The sequence below is a fragment of the Phaseolus vulgaris genome, chromosome 4, assembly GCF_000499845.2.
Source record: "Phaseolus vulgaris cultivar G19833 chromosome 4, P. vulgaris v2.0, whole genome shotgun sequence".
NCBI classification, from domain to species: Eukaryota; Viridiplantae; Streptophyta; class Magnoliopsida; order Fabales; family Fabaceae; genus Phaseolus; species Phaseolus vulgaris.
In genome coordinates this window covers 2223151-2241098 of record NC_023756.2, presented here as the reverse complement: position 1 = coordinate 2241098, position 17948 = coordinate 2223151, and positions in this window count along the sequence as shown.

Genomic DNA, 17948 nt, shown 5'->3' with positions numbered 1-17948 from the left:
CATTATTAAGTCTATTTTACATCAATTCCTTTTTCTTTACAATCATCATTAACTCTATTTTACATCAATCCCTTTTTCTTTACAATCATCATTAAAGTATATTTTACATCAACCCCTTTTTCTTTACAATTCAAGGATTACGATGATCTCAATGGCTAGAATTAAACATACCCACATATAAAAAAAATTAATGTATAAAATGCTAAAAACGACTTTCAAATTAGTATATCATTATCCAACTAGAAAATCAACTTTGAACAGAAAAACAGCAACCTCTGAAAAAGTGTTTAATGTATAAACAATTGTGTAAGATTTTTTTAATGATAAATTTCTTTGATGTGTGGTTTCTTCGAATGGAAAAATTCATTATAGAACTACAAGAAATGCTCTTAATATTAAAAAAATAATAATGAGAGACATGTAATTGTGGTTTAGTGATAAAAAAGAAACAATTTTATAATGCAAACAAAGAATTCTATAGTCAAACAAGAAGGCTATTGGGAACACGTGCACGAACAGCCACCTCACAACATCTATGGAACAAACACGGATAACTATGATGAATTCAAATAAATAATATTTAAATTATTCATTCAATTAGAACAAATATAATATTTTTTTTCCTCAAAATCAAATCTATAAGATTAAATCTAACATATTTTCACATAATCAACTTGTAAAATTATATTTACTTCATTTATATATTATTAATTTATTTATTTTTTATAAACGTGGATTTAAGTGTAGATTAATTCTAACAGATACACATCTCATAGTTAAATTCTTATTTTATTTTTTAATAAGTGATTAATACCATTGGATATATAAAATAAATTGTGTTTGAAAGAAATATTCGACTTCACAAGGTTTCAATAGAAGTATTTATTACTTTTAACAATAAGCAATTTATACCTAACTCGTCTTTATATCAATAAAAATGAAATTTATATTTATTTTGGTTTACTAAAAATATGATGTTACTTAAGAATATGGATTTAAAGATGATTTAAAAATACTTTATTTCTTTAACTTATCAAACAACTTTTAAAGACAAATTATATATATATATATATATATTAACCACTTAAAAAAGTTATGTGCATTATTTTTATTTAGGAATTCACGATTCGTTGTATATATCAAAATGTATGATTAACTAATTTTTAATTTTGACCACTATGCTCGTATGAAATATTCAAATGTATATTTTTTTTCATGTTTCTTGCTCATAAAAAAGATGTCATTTAATAATATTCTAATTAGGAAATTTTGGTATTAACATTTTTTATCTCCTCGGACTTTTCTCTCGCCACTTTTCGTACGAGAGTTTTTTTCTTCAAATAAAAGAAAAGAATAAATAAATTGTGACATTTATTAATATATATATATATTATTTTTAATATGATTTTTGTATTACCATAACCTATAATAAATTTTGTTGGTCGATAAAAAGACTTCATTACAAAAATGTGTGAGAAGTGCACTATTAACATTTTTTTATTTTTCAATATTTCTTCCCAATTCTAAAAATTAAATATCTTTAATATATTTTTAAAAATTTGTGACTTTCTGTAACACACAATTTTGAATGGTATATGGATTATATTTATAACGTATGAATTTCGCTAACTTTTTTTTAAATTATATGTCCGTATCGGATACACGTATCGAACCTCGATACTTGTAAGACACGTATCGATGAAGTATCCAATTTAAAAAATAATTATTGAATTTTTTATAACTCTATCACGATTCTAATATAATTTAAAAAAAAATACATTAATTTTCTAAAATCTTAAATTTATTATACTAACAAAGAACTTTTTATTAAAAAAAATACTTATTATATAAATTTTTATATAATTATAAAAATAAGTAACAAATTATTTTGAATTATTCATAAGAAACATTTTTCTACTAAAAATAAAATATATTTATGCAAGGAAATCTTTATTATCAATTTATATAATTTATAATTATATATATATATATATTTATTTGTGTTTATATTGGTCTGAATATTTATTCTAGTTTCTAACTTTTTATGTGAAGAAAAGGCAATAGAACAAGTGGGGCTGCAAATGGGGAAATGAATCTGTCAGTGGCGGCTGAGGCACCATTTCAAAATAAAACAGTGTTTCTTTTCTACCAGAATATTCCCTCTCTATTTAAATAATTAATTATAAATGAAATTAACTAATTTTATTCAGTTAAAATTGTCAGTCTAAACCGTATATAAGAAAGTATTAATTGTAATAAATTTTTTATATTTTAAATAAATCTATTCAAAGAGTAAGAAAAGGTATAGATTAATTTTCTTACTATATACTTTAATTATAGATTCATTTCACTTACTATACTTTAATTAACAAAGATTAATTCAATCATGATACTCTAACTAAAGTTTACAACAGGGTTAATTGAACATTAACCCCTAATATTGAGGAAGAAAATTTAACAATTGTAGGTTTGTTATTAAATAAAAGTAGTACATTTTTTAAAATATGCAACAAATCAAATTTAAATACATACAATGAACGTGTGTTAAATTAAATACAAAACGAGAAAAAAAATTTATATAAAACGCGAATGGAGAAATTTAAAACCCATCAAATTTGACTAAAGACATAAAAGGGTTATATAACTATATCATTCTGTACAAACAAAATTGTACTATATCTTTAAATTTAGGGGGAAAACTAAAACTATTAATAAATAACCTAACTATTGATTTTCTTAGATTTTTTATATATATGCATTTTGGTCTATTGGTTTATATATATATTTTTTAATAATATATTTTTTATAAAAATAACATATGATAGTTGATTGTTGAAGTGTCAGACTAAATTAGATAACATATGATATTTTTAGTTTTTTTTATTGACAAATAATTAATTAAATAAATATATAGCAAGTCCACCAACCCTTATAAAAAAATATTTTTGGTGCAAATGGTGATTATTACAAAAGACAAATATGTGTACTGATTCAATTATAATATTTGTAAATAATATATGATAACAGAAAATATAATTTTGAAAACGTTTAATATGATCATATCAAAGAATCAAATCATAAAAAGTTAGGCTACTATTAAATACTAAGAATATGACAAGCTGATTTTGACATGCATATATGTTACAAATAAATTAAAAAAATTATAAATAGATAAAATATACCATACTACATAAATGCATGAAAGGGTTGTTTTTCTAATTGACATGAACAATTAGTCCAATATATAAAATAAAATTTAAAATAAAAAAATAACATGATTGACAATATCTGCCTCGTGTTAATCGCGTATATATAATATAATAAAATAGTTATATAATTATATAGTAAACATACGTAGAGGATATGTTAAAATTAATATGATCTTATTTACACTAAGATGCTAAAATAGGTCAATTAATCTTGTTTAAGGTATTGAAGATAGAATGAAGGTGTTGTTTAGAAATATAGTTTTAAAAATTATAAAAAAGAAGTTTTAGACTTTTACTAATAAACCATCTTTCCACCAATCCATCAAATAGATTTTAAGTTTATTATTTCATCTAACTTTTTTCAAAAACTAATAATAGAACAAAATATTCTCTCAAGAGTCATATTTACTATCATGGATTATCTTCTAACGTTAAATGTTATTTTGTACTATTTTGTTTTTTAAATTTCAATTTAAATATAAATATCCTCAAATCCTATCTGCTGGTTAGTTAGGGTTTAGGGTTCAGAGTGAGTTAAATGGATTAGTCCAATTTTAGTATGAAAAGACGAAAATGTTCTTAAATAAAATAAAATAGGGTTATATAAAAATTCATTTTGGACCTTTTTCAGAATATGTTTCTAGAATTTTTTTTCTAAAACGAATTTTTGTTTTTTGTTTTATTTAAAATGGGATTTTGATTTTTGTTTTGGATCTTTATACCCACAACACACTACTCTCTTTGGTTGTTTCTTCTTGTACCTCCAAGATTCTTCTGTCATCCCATACACAACATGAAAATACATTTTTATCCTTATTGTGCCACTCTCATAGATTAGCTTCCGGATTATGTATTCTGGACACGCATTTGAAAAAAGACTTCTATATTACATAATCCATAAGCTAAAAAAGACTTCCAGATTATATAATTTGGAAATTAATCATGCATATGAAAAAAGGCTTCTGGATTATGTAATCCGGAAGCTAATTACAAATTTGAAAAAAAACTTCCGGATTACGTAATTCAGAATACTATAGAGGGGTATTTTTGGAAATATGAAAATTTACGGAGGTGGGAGAAGAATGTATGGAGGCGCAGGAAGAAAAGTGTCATCTCTTTGAGATCTACTTCTCTAGAATGAATTATTTTCAATTCTGAATTTTCATTTTTGAAATAAAGAGTATTTTTGGAAATTTAAAACTCCAAATTCAAAAAGATTGGATGTAGAAAGAATTTAGAGAGTTTCTCTCTGTACCCCTACATTTTCCTTCCTGCAACCCTATATTCTTTAAAATATCGAAATTATCCTTTTACAGTTTTATATGATTCTGATATGGGTTCCGTAAGAAAAAAGTATTTCTAAAATAGAGATTCCGTAAATAAAGAGTATTTCTGGAATAGGAAATCTGGAAGAAAAAAATCATTCAAGAATATTTTTACTGGAATATATTCAGATTAGTAAATCCAGAATTAATAAAATGTAGCAAAGGAGTGAATCTAGAAAATTACTGATCCTATCAGCCATGGTTGAAAATCCAAACTCTGCATGGATGCTTCACTTGGGAAGTGAAATGACAAGCTTAGAGAAATTCAATAAATCTCATTCTAAAGTGTATTAGTTTTTTCTAGATTATGTTCCGTTAAATTTCTTTTTAATATCTTTTTATACAATTTTTACTCAAATAGGTAAATTCACATCTTTATTAATAGTTTATTTGATAGGTAAAAAAATGTATACTTTTCATATAATGGTATTTATATTTTTACAATTCAAGATTTTTTTATTTATTTAACCTTTATATTATATGTGAACATATTTTAATGAGAAGATTCTATAATCTTAAGTTTTATTTATTTTTTTATGTTAAGATATTTAATTGAGAGAAATCTTAAAAAATTAAGATGTTAATATTACTATTTTTGAAATAAAAGTATTCTTAAAACAATATTTATTATTTGTTATTTTTTTTATAAACAAATAATATATTAAAAGAAAATAATAGAGGTACCCAAGCTTTTGAAAAAAATCTATGACTAAAAGATCATGTACAATAATTATTTGTTATTTTAATAGTTGTAATGTTTTTAAATTTTTTATTTGTAGTTCGTGTTGTGAAACTGTTTGATTTTTTTCCTGGGTGAATACTCATCCGTTTGACCTGAAATCTGTCGCGTTTTGTCCCAAATTCAGTGGAGATTCTTACGTGGACTTTCAAGAAAAAACCATTTTGGGAGAATTTTTCAGAAATTTTGTGCAAACCAAGGCTATCCTCTAGCAAAACTTGTGAAATTTCGCCCTACTTTCAACAATTTTTTTCCGGGTCCGTATTGCGTTGAAAAAATTAACGTAAGTACTTTCGTATGTTGTTTGCATCCAGGTAAGGAGGCACGTCCATAAACAAATCACAGAAAGAAGATACGGGGAAGAAAAGCCAGGACATTTTGTTTTTGGAAAACCGGTTTTGTTCACTCTCGGTGTGGGACTTACTGTGCCTTACTCCTTGGGTATTTTGGTCTGAAACATTTACCATACATTCTTCATTGTGTCTATTGAGTTTTGGCTAAGATTTGAGCTCCAGACTCATCCCACAAGATTCGCAATAATATTTTTATTCATCACTGCCCGAGCTGAAAGGAAGGTTCGTTCGTGTGTGAAACTGTTTGATTTTTTTCCTGGGTGAATACTCATCTGTTTGACCTGAAATCTGTTGCGTTTTGTCCCAAATTCAGTGGAGATTCTTATGCGAAATTTCAGGAAAAAACCATTTCGGGAGAATTTTGCAGAAATTTTGTGCAAACCAAGGCAACCTCTAGCAAAACATGTGAAATTTCGCCCTACTTTCTGCAATTTTTTTCCGGGTCCGTATTGGGTTGAAAAAATTAACGTAAGTACTTTCGTATGTTGTTTGCACCCAGGTAAGTAGGCACGTCCATAAACAAATCACAAAAATAAGATAAGGCGAAGAAAAGCCAGGACGTTTTGTTTTCAGAAAACTGCTTTTGTTCACTCTCGGTGTGGGACTTACTGCGCCTTACTCCTTGGGTATTTCGGTCTGAAACATTTACCAGACATTCGTCATTGTGTCTATTGAGTTTTGGCTGATATTTGAGCTCCAGACTCGTCCTACAAGATTCGCAATAAATTTTTTATTCATCACTGCCCGGGCTGAAAGGAAGGTTCGTTCGTGTGTGAAACTGTTTGATTTTTTTCCTGGGTGAATACTCATCCATTTGACCTGAAATCTGTCGCGTTTTGTCCCAAATTCAGTGGAGATTCTTACGCGGAATTTCAGGAAAAAACCATTTCGGGAGAATTTTTCAGAAATTTTGTGCAGACCAAGGCTATCTCTAGCAAAACTTGTGAAATTTCGACCTACTTTCTGCATTTTTTTTCCGGGTCCGTATTGCGCTGAAAAAATTAACACAAGTACTTTCGTATGTTGTTTGCACCCAGGTAAGTAGGCACGTCCATAAACAAATCACAAAAAGAAGATACGGGGAAAAAAAGCCAGGACGTTTTGTTTTCGGAAAACTGGTTTTGTTCACTCTCGGTGTGGGACTTATTGCGCCTTACTCCTTGGGTATTTTGGTCTGAAACATTTACCAGACATTCGTCATTGTGTCTATTGAGTTTTGGCTGAGATTTGAGCTCCAGAATCGTCCCACAAGATTCGCAATAACTTTTTTATTCATCACTGCCCGGGCTGAAAGGAAGGTTCGTTCGTGTGTGAAACTTTTCGATTTTTTTCCTGGGTGAATACTAATCCGTTTGACCTTAAATTTGTCGCGTTTTGTCCCAAATTCAGTGGAGATTCTTACGCAGAATTTAAGGAAAGAACCATTTCGGGAGAATTTTTCAGAAATTTTGTGCAAACCCAGGCTATCCTCTAGCAAAACTTGTGAAATTTCGCCCTACTTTCTACAATTTTTTTCCGGGTCGGAATTGCGTTGAAAAAATTCACACAAGTACTTTCTTATGTTTTTTGCACCCAGGTAAGTAGGCACTTCCATAAACAAATCACAAAAAGAAGATACGGTTAAGAAAAGCAAGGACGTTTTGTTTTCGGAAAACTGGTTTTGTTCACTCTTGGTGTGGGACTTACTGCGCCTTACTCCTTGGGTATTTCGGTCTGAAACATTTACCAGATATTCCTCATTGTGTCTATTGAGTTTTGGCTGAGATTTGAGCTCCAGACTAGTCCCACAAGTTTCACAATAAATTTTTTATTCATCACTGCCCGGGCTGAAAGGATGGTTCGAACGTGGGTGAAACTGTTTGATTCTTTTCCTGGGTGAATACTCATCCGTTTGACCTGAAACCTGTCGCGTTTTGTCCCAAATTCAACAGATATTGTTATGCGGAATTTCAGGAAAAAACCATTTTTGGAGAATTTTTCAGAAATTTTGTGCAAACCAAGGCTATCCTCTAGCAAAACTTGTGAAATTTCGCTCTACTTTCTACAATTTTTTTCCGGGTCCGAATTGCGCTGAAAAAATTCACACAAGTACTTTCGTATGTTGTTTGCACCCAGGTAAATAGGCATGTCCATCAACAAATCACAAAAAGAAGATATGGGGAAAAAAAGTCAGGACGTTTTGTTTTCGGAAAACTGGTTTTGTTCACTCTCGGTGTGGGACTTACTGCGCCTTACTCCTTGGGTATTTCGGTCTGCAACATTTACCAAACATTCGTCATTGTGTCTATTGAGTTTTGGCTGAGATTTGAGCTCCAGTCTCGTCCCACAAGATTCGCAATAAATTTTTTATTCATCACTGCCCGGGCTGAGAGGAAGGTCCGTTCGTGTGTGAAACTGTTTGATTTTTTTCCTGGGTGAATACTCATCCGTTTGACCTGAAATCTGTCGCGTTTTGTCCCAAATTCAGTGGAGATTCTTACGCGGAATTTCAAGAAAAAACCATTTCAAGAGAATTTTTCAGAAATTTTGTGCAGACCAAGGTTATCCTCTAGCAAAACTTGTGAAAGTTCGCCCTACTTCCTGCAATTTTTTTCCGGGTCCGTATTGCGCTGAAAAAATTCACACAAGTACTTTCGTATGTTGTTTGCACCGAGGTAAGTAGGCACGTCCATAAACAAATCACAAAAAGAAGATACGGGGAATAAAATCCAGGACGTTTTGTTTTCGGAAAACTGCTTTTGTTTACTCTCGGTGTGGGACTTACTGCGCCTTACTCCTTCGGTATTTTGGTCTGAAACATTTACCAGACATTCGTCATTGTGTCTATTGATTTTTGGCTGAGATTTGAGCTCCAGACTCCTCCCACAAGATTCGCAATAAATTTTTTATTCATCACTGCCGGGCTGAAAGGAAGGTTCGTTCGTGTGTAAAACTGTTTGAGTTTTTTCCTAAGTGAATACTCATCCGTTTGACCTGAAATCTGTCGCGTTATGTCCCAAATTCAGTGGAGATTCTTACGCGGAATTTCAGGAAAAACCCATTTCGGGAGAATTTTTCAGAAATTTTGTGCAGATCAAGGATATCCTCTAGCAAAACTTGTGAAAGTTCGCCCTACTTCCTGCAATTTTTTTCCGTGTTCGTATTGCGCTGAAAAAATTCACAGAAGTACTTTCGTATGTTGTTTGCACTCAGGTCAGTAGGCACGTCCATAAACAAATCACAGAAAGAAGATACGGGGAAGAAAAGCCAGGACATTTTGTTTTTGGAAAACCGGTTTTGTTCACTCTCGGTGTGGGACTTACTGTGCCTTACTCCTTGGGTATTTTGGTCTGAAACATTTACCATACATTCTTCATTGTGTCTATTGAGTTTTGGCTAAGATTTGAGCTCCAGACTCATCCCACAAGATTCGCAATAATATTTTTATTCATCACTGCCCGAGCTGAAAGGAAGGTTCGTTCGTGTGTGAAACTGTTTGATTTTTTTCCTGGGTGAATACTCATCTGTTTGACCTGAAATCTGTTGCGTTTTGTCCCAAATTCAGTGGAGATTCTTATGCGAAATTTCAGGAAAAAACCATTTCGGGAGAATTTTGCAGAAATTTTGTGCAAACCAAGGCAACCTCTAGCAAAACATGTGAAATTTCGCCCTACTTTCTGCAATTTTTTTCCGGGTCCGTATTGGGTTGAAAAAATTAACGTAAGTACTTTCGTATGTTGTTTGCACCCAGGTAAGTAGGCACGTCCATAAACAAATCACAAAAATAAGATAAGGCGAAGAAAAGCCAGGACGTTTTGTTTTCAGAAAACTGCTTTTGTTCACTCTCGGTGTGGGACTTACTGCGCCTTACTCCTTGGGTATTTCGGTCTGAACCATTTACCAGACATTCGTCATTGTGTCTATTGAGTTTTGGCTGATATTTGAGCTCCAGACTCGTCCTACAAGATTCGCAATAAATTTTTTATTCATCACTGCCCGGGCTGAAAGGAAGGTTCGTTCGTGTGTGAAACTGTTTGATTTTTTTCCTGGGTGAATACTCATCCATTTGACCTGAAATCTGTCGCGTTTTGTCCCAAATTCAGTGGAGATTCTTACGCGGAATTTCAGGAAAAAACCATTTCGGGAGAATTTTTCAGAAATTTTGTGCAGACCAAGGCTATCTCTAGCAAAACTTGTGAAATTTCGACCTACTTTCTGCATTTTTTTTCCGGGTCCGTATTGCGCTGAAAAAATTAACACAAGTACTTTCGTATGTTGTTTGCACCCAGGTAAGTAGGCACGTCCATAAACAAATCACAAAAAGAAGATACGGGGAAAAAAAGCCAGGACGTTTTGTTTTCGGAAAACTGGTTTTGTTCACTCTCGGTGTGGGACTTATTGCGCCTTACTCCTTGGGTATTTTGGTCTGAAACATTTACCAGACATTCGTCATTGTGTCTATTGAGTTTTGGCTGAGATTTGAGCTCCAGAATCGTCCCACAAGATTCGCAATAACTTTTTTATTCATCACTGCCCGGGCTGAAAGGAAGGTTCGTTCGTGTGTGAAACTTTTCGATTTTTTTCCTGGGTGAATACTAATCCGTTTGACCTTAAATTTGTCGCGTTTTGTCCCAAATTCAGTGGAGATTCTTACGCAGAATTTAAGGAAAGAACCATTTCGGGAGAATTTTTCAGAAATTTTGTGCAAACCCAGGCTATCCTCTAGCAAAACTTGTGAAATTTCGCCCTACTTTCTACAATTTTTTTCCGGGTCGGAATTGCGTTGAAAAAATTCACACAAGTACTTTCTTATGTTTTTTGCACCCAGGTAAGTAGGCACTTCCATAAACAAATCACAAAAAGAAGATACGGTTAAGAAAAGCAAGGACGTTTTGTTTTCGGAAAACTGGTTTTGTTCACTCTTGGTGTGGGACTTACTGCGCCTTACTCCTTGGGTATTTCGGTCTGAAACATTTACCAGATATTCCTCATTGTGTCTATTGAGTTTTGGCTGAGATTTGAGCTCCAGACTCGTCCCACAAGTTTCACAATAAATTTTTTATTCATCACTGCCCGGGCTGAAAGGATGGTTCGAACGTGGGTGAAACTGTTTGATTCTTTTCCTGGGTGAATACTCATCCGTTTGACCTGAAACCTGTCGCGTTTTGTCCCAAATTCAACAGATATTGTTATGCGGAATTTCAGGAAAAAACCATTTTTGGAGAATTTTTCAGAAATTTTGTGCAAACCAAGGCTATCCTCTAGCAAAACTTGTGAAATTTCGCTCTACTTTCTACAATTTTTTTCCGGGTCCGAATTGCGCTGAAAAAATTCACACAAGTACTTTTGTATGTTGTTTGCACCCAGGTAAATAGGCATGTCCATCAACAAATCACAAAAAGAAGATATGGGGAAAAAAAGTCAGGACGTTTTGTTTTCGGAAAACTGGTTTTGTTCACTCTCGGTGTGGGACTTACTGCGCCTTACTCCTTGGGTATTTCGGTCTGCAACATTTACCAAACATTCGTCATTGTGTCTATTGAGTTTTGGCTGAGATTTGAGCTCCAGTCTCGTCCCACAAGATTCGCAATAAATTTTTTATTCATCACTGCCCGGGCTGAGAGGAAGGTCCGTTCGTGTGTGAAACTGTTTGATTTTTTTCCTGGGTGAATACTCATCCGTTTGACCTGAAATCTGTCGCGTTTTGTCCCAAATTCAGTGGAGATTCTTACGCGGAATTTCAAGAAAAAACCATTTCAAGAGAATTTTTCAGAAATTTTGTGCAGACCAAGGTTATCCTCTAGCAAAACTTGTGAAAGTTCGCCCTACTTCCTGCAATTTTTTTCCGGGTCCGTATTGCGCTGAAAAAATTCACACAAGTACTTTCGTATGTTGTTTGCACCGAGGTAAGTAGGCACGTCCATAAACAAATCACAAAAAGAAGATACGGGGAATAAAATCCAGGACGTTTTGTTTTCGGAAAACTGCTTTTGTTTACTCTCGGTGTGGGACTTACTGCGCCTTACTCCTTCGGTATTTTGGTCTGAAACATTTACCAGACATTCGTCATTGTGTCTATTGATTTTTGGCTGAGATTTGAGCTCCAGAATCGTCCCACAAGATTCGCAATAAATTTTTTATTCATCACTGCCGGGCTGAAAGGAAGGTTCGTTCGTGTGTAAAACTGTTTGAGTTTTTTCCTAAGTGAATACTCATCCGTTTGACCTGAAATCTGTCGCGTTATGTCCCAAATTCAGTGGAGATTCTTACGCGGAATTTCAGGAAAAACCCATTTCGGGAGAATTTTTCAGAAATTTTGTGCAGATCAAGGATATCCTCTAGCAAAACTTGTGAAAGTTCGCCCTACTTCCTGCAATTTTTTTCCGTGTTCGTATTGCGCTGAAAAAATTCACAGAAGTACTTTCGTATGTTGTTTGCACTCAGGTCAGTAGGCACGTCCATAAACAAATCACAAAAAGAAGATACAGGGAAGAAAAGCTAGGACGTTTTGTTATCGGAAAACTACTTTTGTTCACTCTCGGTGTGGGACTTACTGCGCCTTACTCCTTGGGTATTTCGGTCTGAAACATTTACCAGACATTCGTCATTGTGTCTATAGAGTTTTGGCTGAGATTTGAGCTCCAAACTCGTCCCACAAGATTCGCAATAAATTTTTTATTCATCACTGCCCGGGCTGAAATGAAGGTTCGTTCGTGTGTGAAACTGTTTGAGTTTTCTCCTGAGTGAATACTCATCCGTTTGACCTGAAATTTGTCGCGTTTTGTCCCAAATTCAGTGGAGATTCTTACGCGGAATTTCAGTAAAAAACCATTTCTGGAGAATTTTTCAGAAATTTTGTGCAAACCAAGGATATCCTCTAGAAAAACTTGTGAAATTTCGCCCTACTTTCTGCAATTTTTTTCTGGGTCCGTATTGCGCTGAAAAAATTCACACAAGTACTTCCGTATGTTGTTTGCACCCAGGTAAGTAGGCACGTCCATAAACAAATCACAAAAAGAAGATACGGGGAATAAAATCCAGGACGTTTTGTTTTCGGAAAACTGGTTTTGTTCACTCTCGGTGTGCGACTTACTGCGCCTTACTCCTTGGGTATTTTGGTCTGAAACATTTACCAGACATTCGTCATTGTGTATATTGATTTTTGGCTGAGATTTGAGCTCCAAACTCGTCCCACAAGATTCGCAATAAATTTTTTATTCATCACTGCCAGGGCTGAAAGGAAGGTTCGTTCGTGTGTGAAACTGTTTGATTTTTCTCCTATGTGAATACTCATCCGTTTGACCTGAAATCTGTCGCGTTTTGTCCCAAATTCAGTGGAGATTCTTACGCGGAATTTCAGGAAAAAACCATTTCGGTATAATTTTTCAGAAATTTTGTGCAAACCAAGGCTATCCTCTAGCAAAACTTGTAAAATTTCGCCTTACTTTCAACAATTTTTTTCCGGGTCCGAATTGCGCTGAAAAAATTCACAAAAGTACTTTTGTATGTTGTTTGCAACCAGGTAAGTAGGCACGTCCATAAACAAATTACAAAAAGAAGATACGGGGAAGAAAAGTCAGGACGTTTTGTTTTCGGAAAACTTGTTTTGTTCACTCTCGGTGTGCGACTTACTGCGCCTTACTCCTTTGGTATTTCAGTGTGAAACATTTACCAGACATTCGTCGTTGTGTCTATTGAGTTTTGGCTGAGATTTGAGCTCCACACTCGTCCCACAGGATTCGCAATAAATTTTTTATTCATCACTGCCCGGGCTGAAAGGAAGGTTCCTTCGCGTGTGAAACTGTTTGATTTTTTTCCTGGGTGAATACTCCTCCGTTTGACCTGAAATCTGTCGCGTTTTGTACTAAATTCAGTGGAGATTCTTACGCGGAATTTCAGGAAAAATCCATTTAGGGAGATTTTTTCAGAAATTTTGAGCAAACCAAGGCTATCCTCTAGCAATACTTGGGAAATTTCGCCATACTTTCTTTAATTTTTTTCTGGGTCCGTATTGCGTTTAAAAAATTCATACAAGTACTTTCGTATGTTGTTTGCACCCAGGCAAGTAGGCACGTCCATAAACAAATCACAAAAAGAAGATACGGGGAAGAAAAGCCAGGACGTTTTGTTTTCGGAAAATTGGTTTTGTTCACTCTCGGTGTGGGACTTACTTCACCTTACTCGTTGGGTATTTCGGTCTGAAACATTTACCGGACATTCGTCATTGTGTCTATTGAGTTTTAGCTTAGATTTGAGCTCCAGACTCGTCCCACAAGATTCGCAATAAATTTTTTATTCATCACTGCCCGGGCTGAAAGGAAGGTTCGTTCGTGTGTGAAACTGTTTCATTTTTCTCCTGAGTGAATACTCATCCGTTTGACTTGAAATCTGTCGCGTTTTGTCCCAAATTCAGTGGAGATTCTTACGCCGAATTTCAGGAAAAAACCATGTCGGGAGAATTTTTCAGAAATTTTGTGCAAACCAAGGCTATCCTTTAGCAAAACTTGGGAAATTTAGCCATACTTTCTTCAATTTTTTTTGGGTCCGTATTGCGTTAAAAAATTCACACAAGTACTTTGGTATGTGTTTTGCACCCAGGTAAGTAGGCACGTCCATAAACAAATCACAAAACGAAGATACGGGGAAGAAAAGCCAGGACGTTTTGTTTTCGGAAAACTGGTTTTGTTCACTCTCGGTGTGGGACTTACTGCACCTTACTCCTTGGGTATTTCGGTCTGAAACATTTACCAGACATTCGTCATTGTGCCTATTGAGTTTTGGCTGAGATTTGAGCTCCAGACTCGTCCCACAAGATTCGCAATAAATTTTTTATTCATCACTGCCCGGGCTTAAAGGAAGGTTCGTTCGTGTGTGAAACTGTTTGATTTTTTTCCAGGGTGAATACTCATCCGTTTGACCTGAAATGTGTCGCGTTTTGTCCCAAATTCGGTAGAGATTCTTACGCGGAATTTCAGGAATAAACCATTTCGGGAGAATTTTTCAGAAATTTTGTGCAAACCAAGGCTATCCTCTAGCAAAACTTGTGAAATTTAGCCATACTTTCTTCAATTTGTTTTGGGTCCGTATTGCGTTGAAAAAATTCACACAATTACTTTCGTATGTTGTTTGCACCCAGGTAAGTAGGCACGTCCATAAACAAATCACAAAACGAAAATACGGGGAAGAAAAGCCAGGACGTTTTGTTTTCGGAAAACTGGTTTTGTTCACTCTCGGTGTTGGACTTACTGCACCTTACTCCCTGGGTATTTCGGTCTGAAACATTTACCAGACATTCGTCATTGTGCCTATTGAGTTTTGGCTGAGATTTGAGCTCCAGACTCCTCCCACAAGATTCGGAATAAATTTTTTATTCATCACTGCCCGGGCTGAAAGGAAGGTTCGTTCGTGTGTGAAACTGTTTGATTTTTCTCCTTGGTGAATACTCATCCGTTTGACCTGAAATCTATCGCGTTTTGTCCCAAATTCAGTTGAGATTCTTACGGCGGAATTTCAGGAAAAAACCATTTCGGGAGAATTTTTCAGAAATTTTGTGCAAATCAAGGCTATCCTCTAGCAAAACTTGTGAAATTTCCCCATGCTTTCTGCAATTTTTTTCGGGGTCCGTATTGCGCTGAAAAAATTCACACAATTACTGTCGTATGTTGTTTGCACCCAGGTAAGTAGGCATGTCCATAAACAAATCACAAAAAGAACATACGGAGAAGAAAAGCCAGGATGTTTAGTTTTCGGAAAACTGGTTTTGTTCACTCTCGGTGTGGGACTTACTGCGCCTTACTCCTTGGGTATTTTCGTCTGAAACACTTATCGGACATTCTTCATTGTGTCTATTGAGTTTTGGCTAAGATTTGAGCTCCAGACTCGTCCCACAAGATTCGCATTAAATTTTGTATTCATCACTGCTCGGGCTGAAAGGAAGTTTCGTTCGTGTGTGAAACTGTTTGATCTTTTTCGTGGATGAATACTCATCCGTTTGACCTGAAATCTGTCGCTTTTTTTCCCAAATTCAGTGGAGATTTCTACGCGGATTTTCAGGAAAAAACCATTTCGGGAGAATTTTTCAGAAATTTTGTGCAAATCAAAGCTATCCTCTAGCAAAACTTGTGAAATTTCCCCATATTTTCTGCAATTTTTTTCTGGGTCCGTATTGCGCTGAAAAAATTCACACAAGTACTTTCGTATGTTGTTTGCACTCAGGTAAGTAGGCACGTCGATAAAAAAATCACAAAAAGAAGATACGGGGAAGAAAAGCCAGGACGTTTTGTTTCCGGAAAACCGGTTTTGTTCACTCTTGGTCTGGGACTTACTTTGTCTTACTCCTTGGGTATTTTGGTCTGAAACTTTTACCAGACATTCGTTATTGTGTCTATTGAGTTTTGGCTGAGATTTGAGCCCCAGGTTCGTCCTACAAGATTCGCAATAAATTTTTTATTCATCACTGCCCGGGCTGAAAGGAGGGTTCGTTATGTGTGAAACTGTTTGATTTTTCTCCTGGGTGAATACTCATCCGTTTGACCTGAAGCCTGTCGCGTTTTGTCCCAAATTCAGTGGAGATTCTTACGCGGAATTTCAGGAAAAAACCATTTCGGGATAATTTTTCAGAAATTTTGTGCAAACCAAGGCTATCCTCTAGCAAAACTTGTGAAATTTCGCCATACTTTCTTCAATTTTTTTGTGAGTCCGTATTGCGTTGAACAAATTCAAACAAGTACTTTCGTATGTTGTTTGCACCCAAGTAAGTAGGCACGTCCATAAACAAATCACAAAACGAAGATACGGGGAAGAAAAGCCAGGACGTTTTGTTTTCGGAAAACTGGTTTTGTTCACTCTCGGTGTGGGACTTACTGCGCCTTACTCCTTGGGTATTTCGGTCTGAAAGATTTACCAGACATTCGTCATTGTGTCTATTGAGTTTTGGATGAGATTTGAGCTTCAGACTCGTCCCACAAGATTCGCAATAAATTTTTTATTCATCACTGCCCGGGCTGAAAGGAAGGGTTCGTTCGTGTGTGAAACTGTTTGATTTTTCTCCTGGGTGAATACTCATCCGTTTGACCTGAAGCCTGTCGCGTTTTGTCCCAAATTCAGTGGAGATTCTTACGCGGAATTTCAGGAAAAAACCATTTCGGGATAATTTTTCAGAAATTTTGTGCAAACCAAGGCTATCCTCTAGCAAAACTTGTGAAATTTCGCCATACTTTCTTCAATTTTTTTGTGAGTCCGTATTGCGTTGAACAAATTCAAACAAGTACTTTCGTATGTTGTTTGCACCCAAGTAAGTAGGCACGTCCATAAACAAATCACAAAACGAAGATACGGGGAAGAAAAGCCAGGACGTTTTGTTTTCGGAAAACTGGTTTTGTTCACTCTCGGTGTGGGACTTACTGCGCCTTACTCCTTGGGTATTTCGGTCTGAAAGATTTACCAGACATTCGTCATTGTGTCTATTGAGTTTTGGATGAGATTTGAGCTTCAGACTCGTCCCACAAGATTCGCAATAAATTTTTTATTCATCACTGCCCGGGCTGAAAGGAAGGTTCGTTCGTGTGTGAAACTGTTTGATTTTTCTCCTGGGTGAATACTCATCCGTTTGACCTGAAGCCTGTCGCGTTTTGTCCCAAATTCAGTGGAGATTCTTACGCAGAATTTCTGGAAAAAACCATTTCGGGAGAATTTTTCAGAAATTTTGTGTTCACCAACGCTATCCTCTAGCAAAATTTGTGAAATTTCGCCCTACTTTCTGCAATTTTTTTTCGGGTCCGTATTGGGTTGAAAAAATTAACGTTAGTACTTTCGTATGTTGTTTGCACCCAGGTAAGTAGGCACGTCCATAAACAAATCACAAAAATAAGATAAGGCGAAGAAAAGCCAGGACGTTTTGTTTTCAGAAAACTGCTTTTGTTCACTCTCGGTGTGGGACTTACTGCGCCTTACTCCTTGGGTATTTTGGTCTGAAACTTTTACCAGACATTTGTCATTGTGTCTGTTGAGTTTGTACTGAGATTTGAACCTCAGACTAGTCCCACAAGATTCGCAATAAATATTTTATTCATCATTGTCAGGTATGAAAGGAAGGTTCGTTCGTGTGTGAAACTATTTGATTTTTTTCCTGGGTGAATACTCATCCGTCTGACCTGAAATCAGTTGCGTATTGTCCCAAATTCAGTGGAGATTCTTACGCAGAATTTCAGGAAAAAAACCATTTCGGGAGAATTTTTCAGAAATTTTGTGCAAACCAAGGCTATCCTCTAGCAAAACTTGTGAAATTTTGCCCTACTTTCTGCAATTTTTTTCCGAGTCCGTATTGCGCTGAAAAAATTCACAC